The following is a 16586-nucleotide window of genomic DNA, read 5'->3' on the forward strand; positions in this document are numbered from 1 at the left end:
AAATAATAATCAATGAATGGGGAGAGGATGAACGGAGGGGGAATATCTGCCTCTCCGTCTGCCAAGGCAACGGATTCGGGATCATGTCAGAGAACTGATTAGCAGCCAGGCAGAGAACAGCGGGAGGCATTTCAATGGGTTTATTAAGCCCATTGATGTGAGCAGTCTGTGGCATGTATTTCTGGCCTTTTAGTGCTCTCATTAGTGCTGGCATTTTGTTCTTTTCAAAAATTGTAGATCATGTTAGGATATTTAAAATTACATCTTATCGGTATATAGACCATCTTTGTATACTAAACGAAGGCTGGGCTGAAAGTATTTTGGAGCTTTGGGGGGAGGAATTAATCCTCCGCAAGCCTAAAAATGTACCCAGGGTTGCTGTGTTGGGCAAGGAGCAAAGCGCAGTAACATCCAGAATCCACAATGCAGTGATTCCTTTGTTGGGGATTTACATCTCTGTATATGAGTAAGGCGCCTTATAAGTGTTGGAGTAGGACTCTGGAGACCAGGGTTCAAATCTGGACATGTAAACTCTCTAGGTGACCTTAGGCAATTTACACTCTCTCAGCCTCAGAGGATGAGAATGGCAACTTCCCTCTGAGGGAAACTCCATGATAGGGTTGCCTTAGAGGTGCCATAAGTCAGACACAAGTTGAAGGCACACAATAACAACAATAAAGTCAATTTACACCTGCAGGAATTAGAACTAAGCATTTCTGCAATGTCCATATCCAGTATTGATGGTCTACCCATTGAACTGATCCCAAAACAGTGATGTATGTCCATTTTTGGGGACTGAACAAAGGCTTGGGTCAACCTAGGGTGCCTCTACACTGTAGAAATAATGCACTTTGGTGCCACTTTAAGTGCTGTTTCTCCATCCTACATCACCCTGGGGCTTGTCATTTTGCAAGGTCTTAACCTTCTCTTGCAAAATGTGCTGGCATCTCACCAAAACTACACATCCCAGGCTTCTGCCGGAAGGAGCCGTGGCAGTTAAAGTGGTGTCAAAGTGCATTATTTCTGTGGTGTAGATGCACCCCTAGAACTGCAGCTCGTGCCAAACTCAGAACTCACCACCTCCGTCTTCATTCTGTTTTCCACCTTCTCTTGCTGCATTTCCACCCCAGAAATAAATATTGCCCAGTTGGTCCTGTCAAGATGAGTTTGCCTCAAGGAGCCCAGAGAAAGACACGTGACTCGAGAGGCCAAAAGGACAGGCGTGTGCGGCTGGTGTTAGACATGTACACAAACACACACACACACACACCAGCCTTGTAGAAAGCTGGCTGAGTCAGAGACATGATGAAGCCAGACAGTAGGTTACTAGAGTCCACGCTCTTTACTCCAGGCTTCAAGGTCCTTTGGGGAATTGGTCCATGGCAGCTCGGACTGCAGAGTTCACGGAGGCAAGGAAAATGGGTCCTACAATACCCTAAAGGCCCCAGATCCCATCTGGTCTTGGAGAGCTAAGCAGGGTCAGACCTGGTAAGGGTCCCTATAAGGGTGACTGGAAGGTGCACAAACATACACACACCCCTAAAAAGATGGAGATGTAGACAGGCCTAAATACCCGAAAGCAGTGATTCCCAACCTTTGGTCCTCCAGGTTTTTTGCCCTTCAACTCCCAGAATCCCCAGTGACCTTGGTCAACAGTCTGGGAACTTAAGTCCAAAGCACCTGGAGGACCAAAGTCTGGGACCCATTGCCCTAAAGGCACCAGATGCTGTCCAATCTTGGAAGCTAAGCAGGGTTTCCATGGCCAAGTGGCGATTTGAACCCCGGTCTCCAGAGGCATAGTTGAACCTCCAACCTCAGTGCTAGGGAACCCTGGGAATTGTAATTTATTGTGGCATCAGAGCTGTCTGATAGAGAAGGCTAAATGTCTCATGAAACGACACTTGCCAGAATTCCCTAGCACTGAGCCAGGGCTGCTAAAACAGTATCAAACTGGATAATTTCTGTAGTGTGTTTTGGACCTAAAGCATCCTTGAATGTTGGTCTCCGTGGCAGGGATCCTGGAACCAAACTCCAGAAGATACCAAAAGCCCCTGTATACAGTCAGCCTTCCTATCCATGAAGTCAATCATCCACAGCTTGAAAACATCCAAATGAAATAGAGATTCCACCTAGCAAACCTTTATTTTGTCATTTTGTATAAGAGACAACATTTCACTCTGCTCTTGTGTTTAATGGGACTTGAGCATCCATGGATTTTGATATCTATGGGGGTCCTGGAACCAAACCCCAGCGGATACCAAGGACCCAGTGTTAATACATCTAAGTGTGGATTTTTTCTGGGGGAAGATTGGAATGATAAAAGGGCAGGAGGGAATTCAGCCTCTCCTTAGGAAGCAGAGTTGCTCCTGGTGTCTCTCACATCAGATGCTCATGGTTAATTCATGGCCACCTGGTAAGGAAGCCCCACCGTGAGTCACGAAGAGGCCAGATGATGCTTCCAGCCCTCCTTGCTCCCCCCACAACAGTCTTTGTGTTAAGTCTTTGTTGTCTCCTGTGAAAATCGACAGGAGTCAGACTGATCAGTCTTTGGGCAGAGGTGAGAGAAGGCCTGGCAGACTTGGCAGGCGGGTATTGCGATCCCTTCAAAAGCAGGGAACCAAGGCAGCCAATTCACCCTCCCCAACATTTCATGGCTCAAAACCAGAACATCAGAGTGTGGTTAAGAAGGCAACACTCATCCAAGAGGGGCTGCAGCGGTTTGCTTTTGCCTGAACCTTCTGGGAAGAGCAAGACTCTGTCCCCATAGAGTTGGAAAAGACCCCAAGGACCATCCAGTCCAACCCCCTTCTGCCATGCAGGAACTCACAATCAAAGCATCCGCCGACAGATGGCCATCCAGCCTCTCTCTAAAGACCTCCAAAGAAGGAGACTCCACTACTCTCCAAGGCAGCACCTTCCACTTTTGAACAGCTCTTACTGTCAGGAAGTTTCTCCTAATGTTTAAGTGGAATCTCTTTTCCTGTAGCTTGCATCCATTGCTCCAGGTCTTATTCTCTAGAGCAGCAAAAAACAAGCTTGCTCCATCCTCAATGTGACACCCTTTCAAATACTTAAAGAGGGTGATCATATCACCTCTAAACTGTCTCTTCTCCAAGCTAAAGATATCCAGCTCCCTAAGCCGTTCCTCACAAGGCATGGTTTCCAAGCCCTTCACCATTTTGCTTGCCCTCCTCTGGACACGCTCCAGCTTCTCAACATCCTGGAGAAGACAGTCTCCCACAAACTGCAGGCCACTTTCTCACCTTGGGTGAGTCACACACTCTCAACCTCAGAGGATGGCAATGGCAATGGCAAATCCCCCTCCGAAGAAGCATGCCATGCAAACCCCACGTTTGGTTAGCCTTAGGGTAGCCGTAAGTTGGAAATGACTTGTGGGCACACAATAACCACAAATTACCCAGAGCATGTGTGGTGTAGTAGTTTGGATGTTGGACTATGGGGGCATTCACACTCAGTTTTTTGTCCTGAGGAGATGCAGATTGCTGCACTGATGCACATGGGGACCGTTGTTCCCATCATGTTTTGGGTTTGCGAATCTCTCCAAGTCATTTTATGTGTTATTCACACATACCATCTTTTTGGGATAAAATGGAGCCGCCTCCATTCCTTTGAACAGTACATAGCAATCTGAATTGATTGGCTCTGGAGACCTAGAGTTGACAGCACATGAGAACAACAAAATGTTTCAAATCTGTTGATGGTTGGATCCATGGATGGAGAATCGGTGGATACGGAGGGCTGACTATACCTGCATACCTATCCAGCTATATATTCCCAGCTCTGCCTTCTTCCAGCATCCTTCTCTTAACGCCTGCCCCAATGGCGTCTTAAATTCTTCCCTCCCTGCCCCCATAGAGATCTTTCCTGAAAAACACACACACATTTGCCAAGCCCCTTTGGGCAGGATTAATCTCTGCCACCGCACCGCCTCATTAACATCTAATTAATCATCCATTAGCAGTCCCACCGGCTGTCACCGCAGCTCCCATAAATTAAACGCAGAGGCTGCGCATAGGGCCACGGCCCCGATTAAATGGCCCAGGGGCACCAGGAGGTCATTCTAGCAACAAAACTAACATTGCCGAATTGGCAGCAGGATCCTTTGGGAGGGGAAGAGAGGAGAAAGGCCTTCCTCTTAAAGGAGGGAAAGCAAAGGGGACACAACAGCGCAAAACCCACACACACAACCTCTCGTGCACTCCACTCCACACCTAGTTTTCTTTGTCTTTAATAAAAAATAACTTAAGGCAGGGGTTCCCAACCTTTTTGACTCACAGAGCCCTTATTTCTATGGCAGAGCCCCTAAGAAGTCTACCCTATGTCTTACAACTTAATGGTGTTTAGATGTATATATAAGAATATACAGCTGGCCCTCTGTTTTCGCAGGGGATACGTTCCAGACCCCCATGCGAAAATGGAGGCTCACCCATATTCAAGCCCCATAAGCTCGAATGGGCGCATACCCGGGCATGCACTCCATTAAAATAGCAGAGATTCCCCCTCCACAGATTTTTGAAGTCGCAGATCTTTCTCTTGCAAGACCTGAGCACACCTTGCGCCCCCTGCTGGTGAGTTTGGTGATCAGTGCCCCATTGGTCCAAACAGCGGCCCCACCATCTCTATTTCGGCCTTTGGGAGATGCCTTATTAAAATTCTGCAAGCATGCATTGCTAGCGTTGTCAGATTCTTCCAAATTTTGCTCCCTTTCCAAAGACCCTCTAGAAGCTGAACAAATTTCGGCACAGAAGAAACAGTATGCCTTCTCGGCTGTAGTGTAAATGCATGTAAATGCACGCACATTAGTGTTAATGCACAGCCAGCCATTAGCCTGCAGCTTCCGGCTCCTCTTTTGAACTGTCAATAGCATTTGGTATGACAATTACCTTTTCTTTTCTTTTTTTCCTAGTATACCTTTAGCCAACGGAACAAGTGCTCTCCTGGCTTTTAAAGCAGCACAGACAGGCTCTTGCAAAGTAATCAGATCCAGCATACAGCAGATGGAGGAGAGCGGTCTGGATGTCATGACCAGAAGGCCTTGGGAGTCATCTTTGTAAAAAGAAATGGGCGTATTATTGGCTTTGTGCATCCCTCTTTTCATATGTGACATGCCAGAGGTGCACCAATATTTTGCTTCCTGGCAACTATTTTGTTCATCCCAGGATGCATCTGCAGAATTGATGCAGTTTGACATTGTGTTAGTGGCCATGGCTCCATGCTATGGAATCCTGGGATGTGGGGTTTTGTGAGATCTTTAGCCTTCTTTGTCAGGGAGCACTGGTGCCATAACTACACAGAAACTGTTTTGTTTCCCCAAGACCATTTCTTCCATCAGTGTTTGCTGGACAGTTCCATTCAAAATAGGAGCCAGGTCTGGGGATGCCAGGTTATTTTTAAGTCCTGCAAGGACTGTGTGGCTAGTGAGCATCACTTCTCTTGGACACACAGTCCCTCTTTCTCTGTGTTCTCCTTGGTTATCTTTGTTTGTAAATGGGCATCTTTCCAGGCAGGCAGCTGTTTCTGACAGCGTGCCAAGGTGTCCGCTTCCTGCGCAAGCAAGTTGGAAACATCTGCAGAAACAACCAGGTGGGCGCTGACCCATGCAAGGGCAGCCTGTTCCCCGAAGCCACGAGATCACCTCTGCCATGCCAGGGCAAGGTGGCCACGCCACCGATCTCCCAGGCCTAGGGGCAATGCGGAGCTGGCAGGTGGCCACAGCCAAGCATGCAACGGCCTGCTGCTACAACCACCTCCTTGTCCTCGTTTCTCTGACAGGTGGCCATACTCCCGGTCTGCCACCTTAATGCCCGGAGGGCACCAGTCGCTCAGGGCGAATATGGGTCAGCAGCAGCCAAAGATGCAGCCAAGCGGAAGCAGGGCCAGATGGTACCTCCTGCGATGCTTCTCTGTCCGACACACACACACAGGCAGGCTTTGTTCCAGAACCTCTTTGCAATGCAAGGTTAAGGCTCACACGCAGAGCAATTAATATTAACGAAGGTGTGGGCACAGGACCCCCAGGCGACAGAGTGCTTCCTCTCCCCATGGAGTTCACAAAAAGGGATGTGCGGGGGTTGGCATCACCAGGCAGCAGACCTAAACAGAGAGCATCTCACCAGACTCCGAAGCTTCCCATGTGCATGTGTGCTCACATCTCAGTATCAAAGAACTGTCAAAGGTTTCTCCTAGTTTTGGAAGCATGGAGAGGAACACCAGCGGAGCATGAAACTTTGGAGGGTGATGATGGCCTCCTTTTGCCCCAACGTGAAGCTTCACTTGTGCAATTGTGGATTGCAAGACCCAAACTCCACCATAACCTCCAACTGTCCCAACCTGGCAGGAATAATCCCAATTAATTCTCTGCCATCCCACTTTTTCAGCTGCTTTCCAAATGTCTTGGTTTCTCTCCTCCCCTTCCTGCTTTCCCCCTTTGTCCTCAGCTTATTTCAGTTTTCTGCAAACTGAGCTCAAAGTGCACATGTTTAAATAAAACCACCTGAATCTACCCAAAACCTGAAGTCCTGTGTTAGTGCTGGTATATACTGGTGCAAACAGTCCAAAGGTTAACCAAGCCTCTTGCAAAAGCTAATCCCCCCAACATTTGAAGTAACACTGACGGTTGGTGGGCACCCCCCCCCCTTTGCCTGTTCTTTGGTTAACAAGAGTGTGCTCTAATGCCACAACATTATGGCCCAGAGGTCAAGCGGCACCAATATGGCTCATAAATCCACTGTGGCATATGCTTCCTTGAGCTCTTTCCCTTCAAAAGCCCCGCCACAATGCATTTGTGGTTGAGTCAACTTCCAGGCTTCCCAGGGCTCTTAGTTTTATTCTCCGATTAGCCTAGGAGGCTGCTTCGCCTGGGATTTGGCAGCGCATAGGCTCTCCTAGCTAAGTGAGAAGAGAAATCCCTGCTTTCTCCTTCACCTGCCATCTGCCTCAGAGGTTTCACTACTTCTGCAAGTGGAACAAGTCCATGTCACTTGAATGCAAATCGAATGCTAGAGAACTGCTTCCTTTCATCTTGGACCCAGCGCATGAGAAGAGGCGTTTACCTATTGCGTGTTGTGTGCCTTCAAGTCGTTTCTGACTTATGGAGACCCTAAGGCCATAATCATGGGGTTCCCTTGGCATGATTCGCTCAGGAGGGAGCATTGCCATTGTCAGCCTCTGAGGCTGAGAGTATGTGACTTCCACCAAGTCGCCCAGTGGGTTTACATGGCTCTTCGTCCAGCCTTCAATCCCACCTGAGCCCCCCCCCCTCCATCCTTCACCAGTTATCTTTCTCATGCATATTCTTCAAGTCACTGCAGACCATTTGCTGCTAATCTCGTCCTCTCACTCAACATCCAAGAATCATCTATCACTGCCATGCCATCCTTCACTGGGCACTCCCTACCAGCCAAGATAAATGGTTGACACGGCTGTCAACCCCTGCCATAAAAGGATTCTCTCCCAGTCAATGGTTCCTTTGACTGACATCTGTCTCTCCAAACCCCAAGAGTCAGAAAACAGCCCAGCGGGTCTGACTGGGCCAAAACACACAGGACTGGCATCGTCTTTTTGACTGGCAGGGCCATAATTACCAGTGCCAGTCTGTTTTGTGTTTCTTTGTTGGCCTCCTCATGCCAACATGAGGATTAAGTAGGAAAAAATAAGCTCCTAACAGAGTCTAAGTGCCCTCAAGGCACCAAAGCCAGTCTAATTTTGGAAGCTAAGCAAGGCCAGGCCTGGGTGATACTTGGATGGGAGACCGTCCACAAATCCCAGGTGCTGTAGACTCTGTTTCAGGGGAAGGAACCGGCCTAAGAAAACCCTGTGGAATCCCCATGTGCAACCCCATGTGTAATTTATATGCTATATAAGACAACAGGTAACCTGAAGGCACACCGACAGGATCCACAACGGGCAGATATTGCCCAGGGAGACTTGTGAGTTACGCTCTGCCTGTTGTATTTTTCCTCTGTGCATCTTTATTGCTTTGCTCCTATTTTTTGGCTTGCTTTTCTCCCTCTTCTCCTTTTCATGCCATGCGCTGGCATTAAGTGGATGAAATTAAGCCCATAAGACCCACACAACATATTGACATTCCAGTGGGAGCATTAGAAGCTAAGCTTCCCTTGTTGGATTTCCGCCTGCGACTGTTTATTCTTTTGTGTTTATCCATCGGCCAGCTTTACTTCTCCTTCCCGCGCCACGTGCCCAGATTAAGCGGGTGAAACTAAGTCCGTAAACCCACAACAAGCAGGCGTTCCACTGGGAGATCTGTGAGCAACGCTTCTTCTGTTGGATGCCAGCCTGTATCGACGTCTTGTTATGGTTTTATCTATTGGCGTCGTTTCCCCCCCTCTCTCTCCTTTTCATGCCATGTGCCAGGATTACGAAATTAAGCCTATAAAACACACCACAGGCCTATGTTCTATTGGGACGCACATGCTATGCTTCCCCAGTTGGATTCCAGCCTGCGTTCGTTTATCGCTCAATAGCTGCCTCTTTCCAGAGAAATTAAAATGGCACCCTCCCTAGTTTCTTTTCACAGACAAATAAGGACTTTTATGTTTCTAAGCTTTTGAAGAATGAATGTTTTTCCAATTGTTTGCAAAAGCATGTGCGCATCATAGTTGGTGCATTGACTGGTTTTAAATTGTGGGCCATTTAATCTCTATTTTAACTTTTGCATTTTGTGAATTTTTAACTATGTTGCAAGATGCCTTGAATCAGGAACTGGGGAAAAGGTGGAATGATACCATCATCATCATCATCATCATTACTATTACTATTATTATTATTATTTTGCATTGATTTATTAGCTCTCCTTTTCACGTCATGTGCTGGATTAAGCGGATGAAATTAAGACCCTAATTACAGTTTGACTCATGAACAATTATTATTATTATTATTATTATTATTATTATTATCATCATTATCATCATCATCATCATCATCATTATTAAGCTTTATATATAAAGTGCTGTAAATATACACAGCCTATGGCATACATTCTCCTAAAATAATTAAACATAATACATATTAATACATATTAACATTTAAATGTATGTTTTAATGTTGTAGAGGGGTGGAATAAAAATTATTATTATTATTATTATTATTATTATTATTATATAATCAAATATAGCAAGCGACAAATAAAAACTATGCTTCCTGTGTTGGATTTCAGCTTGTGTCAGTTTATTGTTTTGCTTTTCTTTATTGGCTTGTCTCCCCGATCCTATTTTTTATGCCACATGCTGGGATTAAATGATATAATAATAATAATAATAATAATAATAATAATAATAATTTTATTTACATTTCCCACCGCTTCCAAGGATCGATTTAATATAAAGCCATAAACCCTACAACAAGTAGGAGGAGTTCCACTGGGAAACTCACGAACTACGCTGAAATTGGTAGGATGGGCAGTTAATACTGCAGTGGACAAGATCAAGATTCAAAATGACCTTAATAGACTGAAAAACTGGTCCGAAATGCACAAAATGGAGGCCTTTAAACCGAGAGGGCGATAGGTATGCATTTCTGCATGGCAGTGAAAGGTTGGACTATATGACCCTATATAGTCCCCTCCAACTCAGTTATTCCATGAAGCCAACACATATGTAAATTCCACCGGTTTTATGGGTCCTTTGAGACTGGCAAAGGATGCCTGCCCTTGCCTTCACATTGGACAGTTTCTCCTTCTGTTTATCATCCCCCTCTTCTTCCCCAACAGAAAAAGCAAAGCACTGAAAACCCCGATAGATTTGTGATCTTTACATCAATATTCCAAGCACATCCTTAAGCATATTTTAGGTCACCTTTTAAAGAGCCTGCCTCCTCCACGCTCGCGGGAGGACTGATCCTAAAAATATATATTTTGGGGGGGAATAAACGGATGAAAGGTCTCCCAAAAGTGTCTTTTTTAAAAGAGTTGAGATGCTTCTCCTTGCAAAACAGAGACAGAGAGGTTGCACGGTTTCAAAAACCAAAGTCTGTCTAGGGAACGGGCCTCATTTCCATCTGGACTCGATTGAGTATTTCATCGGACCGATGTTCCTGTGCTATCTGCCTCCGAATGCCGAGACCTCTGTGCCTCTGATCATCTCTGCAATACCATTGTTACTGAGAGACAAACAACGACAGCGACAAAGCGGACTTGCACCTGTGGGGATTGTTTGACTGTGTAAAGTCCACATCCAGTAGTGGGCTGCTCTTGAGTTACTACCTAGCGGAGCCAGCAAAGTGTCCGATACACAACAAGATTGGTGCACAACAGGACCGATGTGCACCAAACACTAACTCACATCAGACACCTTTGCTTGTGTCTTGTTGCACCCCTTTGCAACTCAGCAAAAGGGTTTCTTGGAACTGCTGCTTAAAACTTAGAAACATGTAGGGTTTCATAAAATAATAGGCCATAGAGGATTCTGCTGAGCAGCTATGTAGTGTTTACACACGTTTTGTTGCACTCAACCACAATTTGAACAGCTGCAGAAGTATCCAATTGTTTTCTTATAGTTTTTGCTTTGGCCCAGAACTATTATCCGGGAACCAGAGAGACAAGGCAAACAGATCCATCCTCTTCATCCCTGGGGTCCTTCTTCATGCATAAACACACACACACACACACACACTTGCTTTTCAAGACAATGCTCTTGCTCTGAGATTCCTCCCCTTTGCCATGGAGAATCAGATAAGAGAGTCCAGGCCCTGAGACTCAGGATCCAACCCTATGCTTGTTTAACTGTATTTGACTCTTTTAGCCAGCAATCTGTTTTAATACTGTAATAATTTAATTCTAACGTATCACCTTTGTATGTTTTCGATTGTACCCTAAGTATGCTTTGAGTGACAGTTTTTTGGGGGAAATACAGGATACAAATACATACAACGATGATGATGATGATGATGACGATGACGATGACGATGACGATGATGATGATGATGGTGATGATGGTGATGGTGATGCTCTGGGAGCCTTGAGAAGCCCTTCTATCCAAAGCTGGCCAAACTCGGAGCAAGTTGCGTTGGGTGGGCCTCCATCCCCTTCCACCGACCGCAAGGAAAGCCCCATGGCAAGCTTTTAATCTGTCAAAGCCGTCATCTACTTTTCCTTCTTCTTCGTTTTCCACCTGAAATGTCAGAGAGAGGAAGAGAATGAGAGTGAAGTCTGGCGCAGGAGGGGGAAAACAAACCGAGTCGCTCCAATCACTTTGCTTTTAACCTTCCTTTTCAGTCAGCTAGAAAACACAATCTGAAATCGTTCTGGAATTCATCAACGGAATTAATCGGGGCATTTCGCCTCGGTGGGATCTTAGGCCAGCGGTACAGATGCAAAGGTGGATGATGGTGATGATGATGCTACCTCCTCCTTTCCCCATTTCTTGCTTTCTCCTCCTTCCCTTCTGTTCCTCTCCACTTTATTTTTTCCTCCCCTGTACTCTCTTGGAATAAATTAGGAAGGCACTGGGGAAGGAGAAGCAGCCCAGCAGCCATTTGGCGTGTCGGAAAATGGAAGGGCCTTAATAGCTTCACTCAGCAGTTCGCCCAGGAGAGGCAAGTGGGACACGGAGCAGAAACGCAGCCTGGATTTTGGCTGGACAAAGGAGGGGCGGAAAAGGCAATGGACTCTGCACAGGCTCAGAGAAAGTCTTTACTCTATGGAGAAGCAGGCTAGCTTGGAAGCTGATCCAAAGGTCACTCCGTTTTGGGTGCATTTAAGGATTCAGACCCAGCCCAGTGGCATTGTCTGGCATTGTAACCACTACGCCGCACAAATCTTGCCAAGAAAATCCCATGATAGGGTCACCATAATAATAATAATACTACTAATAATAATAATGGTTTATTTTTACCCCACAAAGAAGGCCCACTTCCATTTCTTCACATGGCATATCAATCTGACTGATAGCAGACAGAGGAAGACCCATCCAGCGGACTATAAACCTCAGACAGGTGCATATATGGAGAGGCGCTCCTTCAAATATCAAGGTCCCCAGCCATTTAGGTCTTTTAAATGACATTACCAGGACCTTGAATTTAGACCAGAAGCATATTGACAGCCGGTGGAATCCTTTGTCTTTTTCCCAAGTGCATTTCTGATACTTGCAGGAGGAAAAATGACTTTTTTTTCCTGGATTGCAGCTTCCATAATCCTCAGACAGCTATGGGAGTAGCAGTCTGAAAAGCTAACTTTGGGCACATTCTCTTTCCACGTTTCTCGAAGCAAGACTGCAGAGCTGGGAGCAACCGTTGCACCTTGGTTCAAGGGTGTGCCTAGACAAATGTGCATAGAGATGTGTGCGCATATGTGTCCATGCACTACACAGCACATAACCAGCCATTTCATAAACTGCTGCAGTCAGTGAGGTGGCTTTGAAATGGCTGATAACATTGCAGGGCAATTACATTTCTCTCTCTCTCTCTTTCACTCTGTTCTTTCTCTCTGTAATATACCCTCCACCAAAAGAACTGTCTCTCACCTCTTGGCTTTTAAATCAGCAGAGAACAGGGCCATTGTGGAATACAATGGGTGGTGAAAAGCCTTCAGTGGCAAAGAATAGGGAAAGGAGTCAGGCTTCCAAAGCAATCTTCGGCGCGAGAATAGGTGCTTTAGACAGGTGCCACTTTATTGGAATCGTGCGGAGCTCCTTGGGCAGCCGCAACAACCAAGGAAGGTGATTTAGTGCTTGATGCTGGAACTAAAAAAGCAGCCAAGTGGGTCAGCATCAGACGCCTGCGGTGATTCTCCCTCGAGACTCAGCAACTGACTTTGCAGGAGGGATTCACATCCTTGACTATCACATCCTCATATGCAGAAAGGGGGCCACCACTATGACAAATATTCCCTTCTAGTATTCCATTCTCTCACCAGATCTGAATGTTCTGACATGTTGCAGAACACGTGGGTTTTTAGGTAGGGGAAAATAAATGTTTCCTGCAAAGAAAAGGGTGTTTTCTGTGCAGAAAATGGTTTCCCCTGAAGAAAACTGTGTTTTTCTGTGCAAGGAAACAGGTGTTGGGGCTTACAACTTCATAAATGGCCTTATATATGCATGAACTGAATTGAGTAGTTTTGCGTAGTGGTTTCAAAGTCGGACTATGACTCTGGGTATCAGGTTGGCCACAAAACCCATTGGGTGACCTTGGTCAACTCACACTCTCTCAACCTCAGGAAAACAAAAAACACTGGAAAACCTCCTCTGAACAAATCCTGCCAAGAAATCCCCATGCAAGGTCCACCTTAGGGTCACTGTAAGTCAGAAGCGACTTGGAGACACACAGCAACAACAACGTTTTGCCATGTCCACATTCCCCTGGGGGCCGCCATGACATTACAATGTACAAGGCATCTGTTGTGCAATGCTAGTGAGTGGAGGGACTGATGCACCCATGGATACAGATGTCCATCAGGGATGTGAAGACGAAGGCTTTCATGGCCGGCATGCATAGTTTTTTGTGGGTTTTTCGGGGTATGTGGTCGAATAAGGAATAAACTCTTCTAGAACATGGCCACATAGCCTGAAAAACCCACAAAAAACTATCCATCGGGGATGTTTCCCAATGTATATCCTGACACTGGCTAGGAAGTGGCACAGAACAACAATGTATGCTCAGTGTGCACCAAAAGTGCTTGATGTGAATCAGATTTGTCTGCTGCACATCAGAAGTTCCTGATATACCATGGAGCACTCTTGCCAGCGCTTGGGTGCACATCACAATTCACTAACTGGGTTTCACTGGATTTCTTCAATGTAGCTTGTTGTTGTTATTGTTGTTGTTGTATGCCTTCCAGTCATTTCCCACTTATGGAGACCCAAAGGCAATCCTATTGTGGAGTTTTCTTGGCAAGGCTTTTGTTCAAAGGAGGTTTGCGCTTGCCTTCCCATAAGGCTGACAGCGTGTGACATGCCCAATAGCTACAGATTCGTGATGTAGGCTCTCAGCCCCACATTTTGACCTGGAAACAAATATGATGAATGCGCTTTCCATCCCTCGCTTGCAGCCTTGTCCCATCCCTGGAATTTTGAACGGCGTACAAAATGCAGTTTGGAAGGAAATGCATTTTGCATCTCTTTTGCAAAACAGCATACAAAATTGCAAAAGCGGTTTCCCAGTGGTTGCTAGCATTCTCTTTCTCTCCCCACCTCTTTTTCTAAAGGGCACGGCTAATCTGGCAAAGGCTACCTTGCTTTGTTCCCTCCTGGGTTTGGAGACACAAGATCATGCTCCAAAGGCCTGGTATAGAAAGCCAGATAAGGATCGACCCTCTGGGCCCCTCTGTTCCGTTGCGTCTCTCAATGTCTTCCCTTCACCTGCAATTGCTGCTCTGCGGTTGCTCATTAATGAACATAGCACAGGATCCGCTGTGTTTATCAAATACCACATGGCAATCTACCGTGTGATAATTGCCGGAGAAGGAGGAGGACTTTCAAAGGTCACATTGGCTTTATCGTTTGCGCTTTGCACGCAGGCACACAGGCCACAAGCCACAGGAGTGCGCTGCAACTGCAGGAGAGGTGGGAGGTCATGGCGAAGTTATAGACTCCTAAAGCCATGCACACCTGAGGAGGGATGCAGGTTTCAATTATTATTTTGAAAGGGGCGGGGGAGAAAGATGTGTGTTCACAGATGTGCAGCTTGATTCCGAAAACGCGCCAAGCCCAGCCTGCAATCCAGCATCCCCTCAGCATAATGTAAATACATCCCCATGCGGAGAAATGCCGCACCAGCACTAGGCAACCCCCCAGCAGTATAGCAATGTTGCACAAGGCAGGTCAATGGCTGGGTGCCTTTGCTGAAGGTGCAATGCGCAAGCATCATCATCATCAGTCACAGTAGTATTAATAGTATTAATATAATTACTATTTCTCTTCTCTGTCCTTTTCCTTTCCTTCTTGTGCTTCTTCTCCTATTCTCCCTCCTCCTTTCTTTTTCCACTTCTTTATCCTTCCTCCTCCTCTTCCATGTCTTCATCTGCCTTTTCATCCACTTGTTCTTTCTCTTCCTCCTCCCCTTCCTCCTTCCACTTCCTCCTCCTTTCTTCCGCCACCTCTTTTTCTTCTTGCTCTTCTTCCACCTCTTCCTCCTCTGCCTCTTCCTCCTCTTCTTCCTCCACCTTTTCCTCTTCTTCTTCTTCTTCTTCCACCTCCTCCTTCTTCCTCTTCCTCCTCCAAATTAGATTATATGCCTTTGGCTGGGCTCTTTTATAGTTTATTTGGTTTTTAAAGAAATGAAAATAAATACTATGTATACTGATGGCCCCAGGATTCCAGCAAATACCATTTTGTTGCAACGTCTGTCTGTTTCTTACTGCTCTGTGTACTGGGGTGTGTGTGTGTGTGGGTGTGTTGTTTTGCCTAACCAAGCAAAAGGCTCCCCATGGGTTCCCAGGACTGAATCTAACCAAAACTAGTCTCCTGGAGTCGTAGTCCAACACTTAAACCAGTAAAACATGCTGGCTCCCAGTATCTTCAAGTCAGCTCTGACTTATGCAGACTCTATTCTAGGATTTTTCCTTGGTCAGATTTCTTCAGAGAAGGTTTGCCTTCCTCTGAGGCTGAGAGAGTGTGACTTGCCTATGATCACCCAGTGGGCTTCCCTGGCTGAACCCTGGCCTTCCCGGGGGGTTTGCTCAACCCTGAAACCACTGCCCCACGCTGCCTCTCAGTATTCGTATAAATGGAAATTATTCTCCCAAAGCAGTATGCAGCCCTTCCTTTCTCTCCACCCCAAAAAATATTCCCCTAGACACCACTTCCAGGACAGATCATGGTTCTGAAGAGAGGCTTTTGCACAGCAGAAACAATGGCTTTAGGGCAGGCTTAAATGCGCCTCTTTACGTTTGCCTTTGAAGCTCTCGTTTTTTAAAAAATATGGTGGAAGTTGTTAGAAATGCCATTCTTGGGGGGTTAGCAGCTAAATCGCAAGGCATGGGAAGGAGGGGGAGAAACACAGGCTGCAACTCGACATGCGGTCAGATACCATAAGTCTCCACTTGCAGAGTTATGTCTTCATATTGTGCTACACAGTCCTGGCAAGTTTGTGTGACCGGATGCACAATGTTACAAGCATCAGCTTGTATCAAGCCATCCATCATTTCATAGATGAAAACCGGGGATGCAAGTGGCTGCAGCAGTTTGCTTTTGCCTGAGCTAACTGGGAAGGGCAATATTCTGACCACTCTTTTCATCTACCCCTTTTTTGTACATGGAGTAGCAACTATTTTTGCACCTTAAACTCATGCAGCAACTGAAGTCAGATGAGGACAAAGAGGGAAAGCGAAAGGGGGAGAGAGAAATCAGAGACATTTCAAAAGCTGCTGGAAAAGTGAGATAGCAGAGGATTCACCAGGGCTGTTCCTGTCAAATCAGGAGAGATGGAGGGTATGCAATGGAACCAAATAGTGGTTCCAGTCCAGGATTCGATTCTCAGTTCAGCCATGAAACCCACGGGGTGACCTTGGGAAAGTCACACTCTCTCAGCCTCAGAGGATGGCAAAGGTAAATCCCCTCTGGACAAATCTTTCCATGACAGCTTTGTCTTAGGGTTGTCATAAGGTGGAAACAACT

Source organism: Sceloporus occidentalis, unplaced genomic scaffold, assembly GCF_023333645.1.
Source record: "Sceloporus occidentalis isolate IW3139 unplaced genomic scaffold, rSceOcc1.0.p SCAF_13, whole genome shotgun sequence".
Classification (NCBI taxonomy): domain Eukaryota; kingdom Metazoa; phylum Chordata; class Lepidosauria; order Squamata; family Phrynosomatidae; genus Sceloporus; species Sceloporus occidentalis.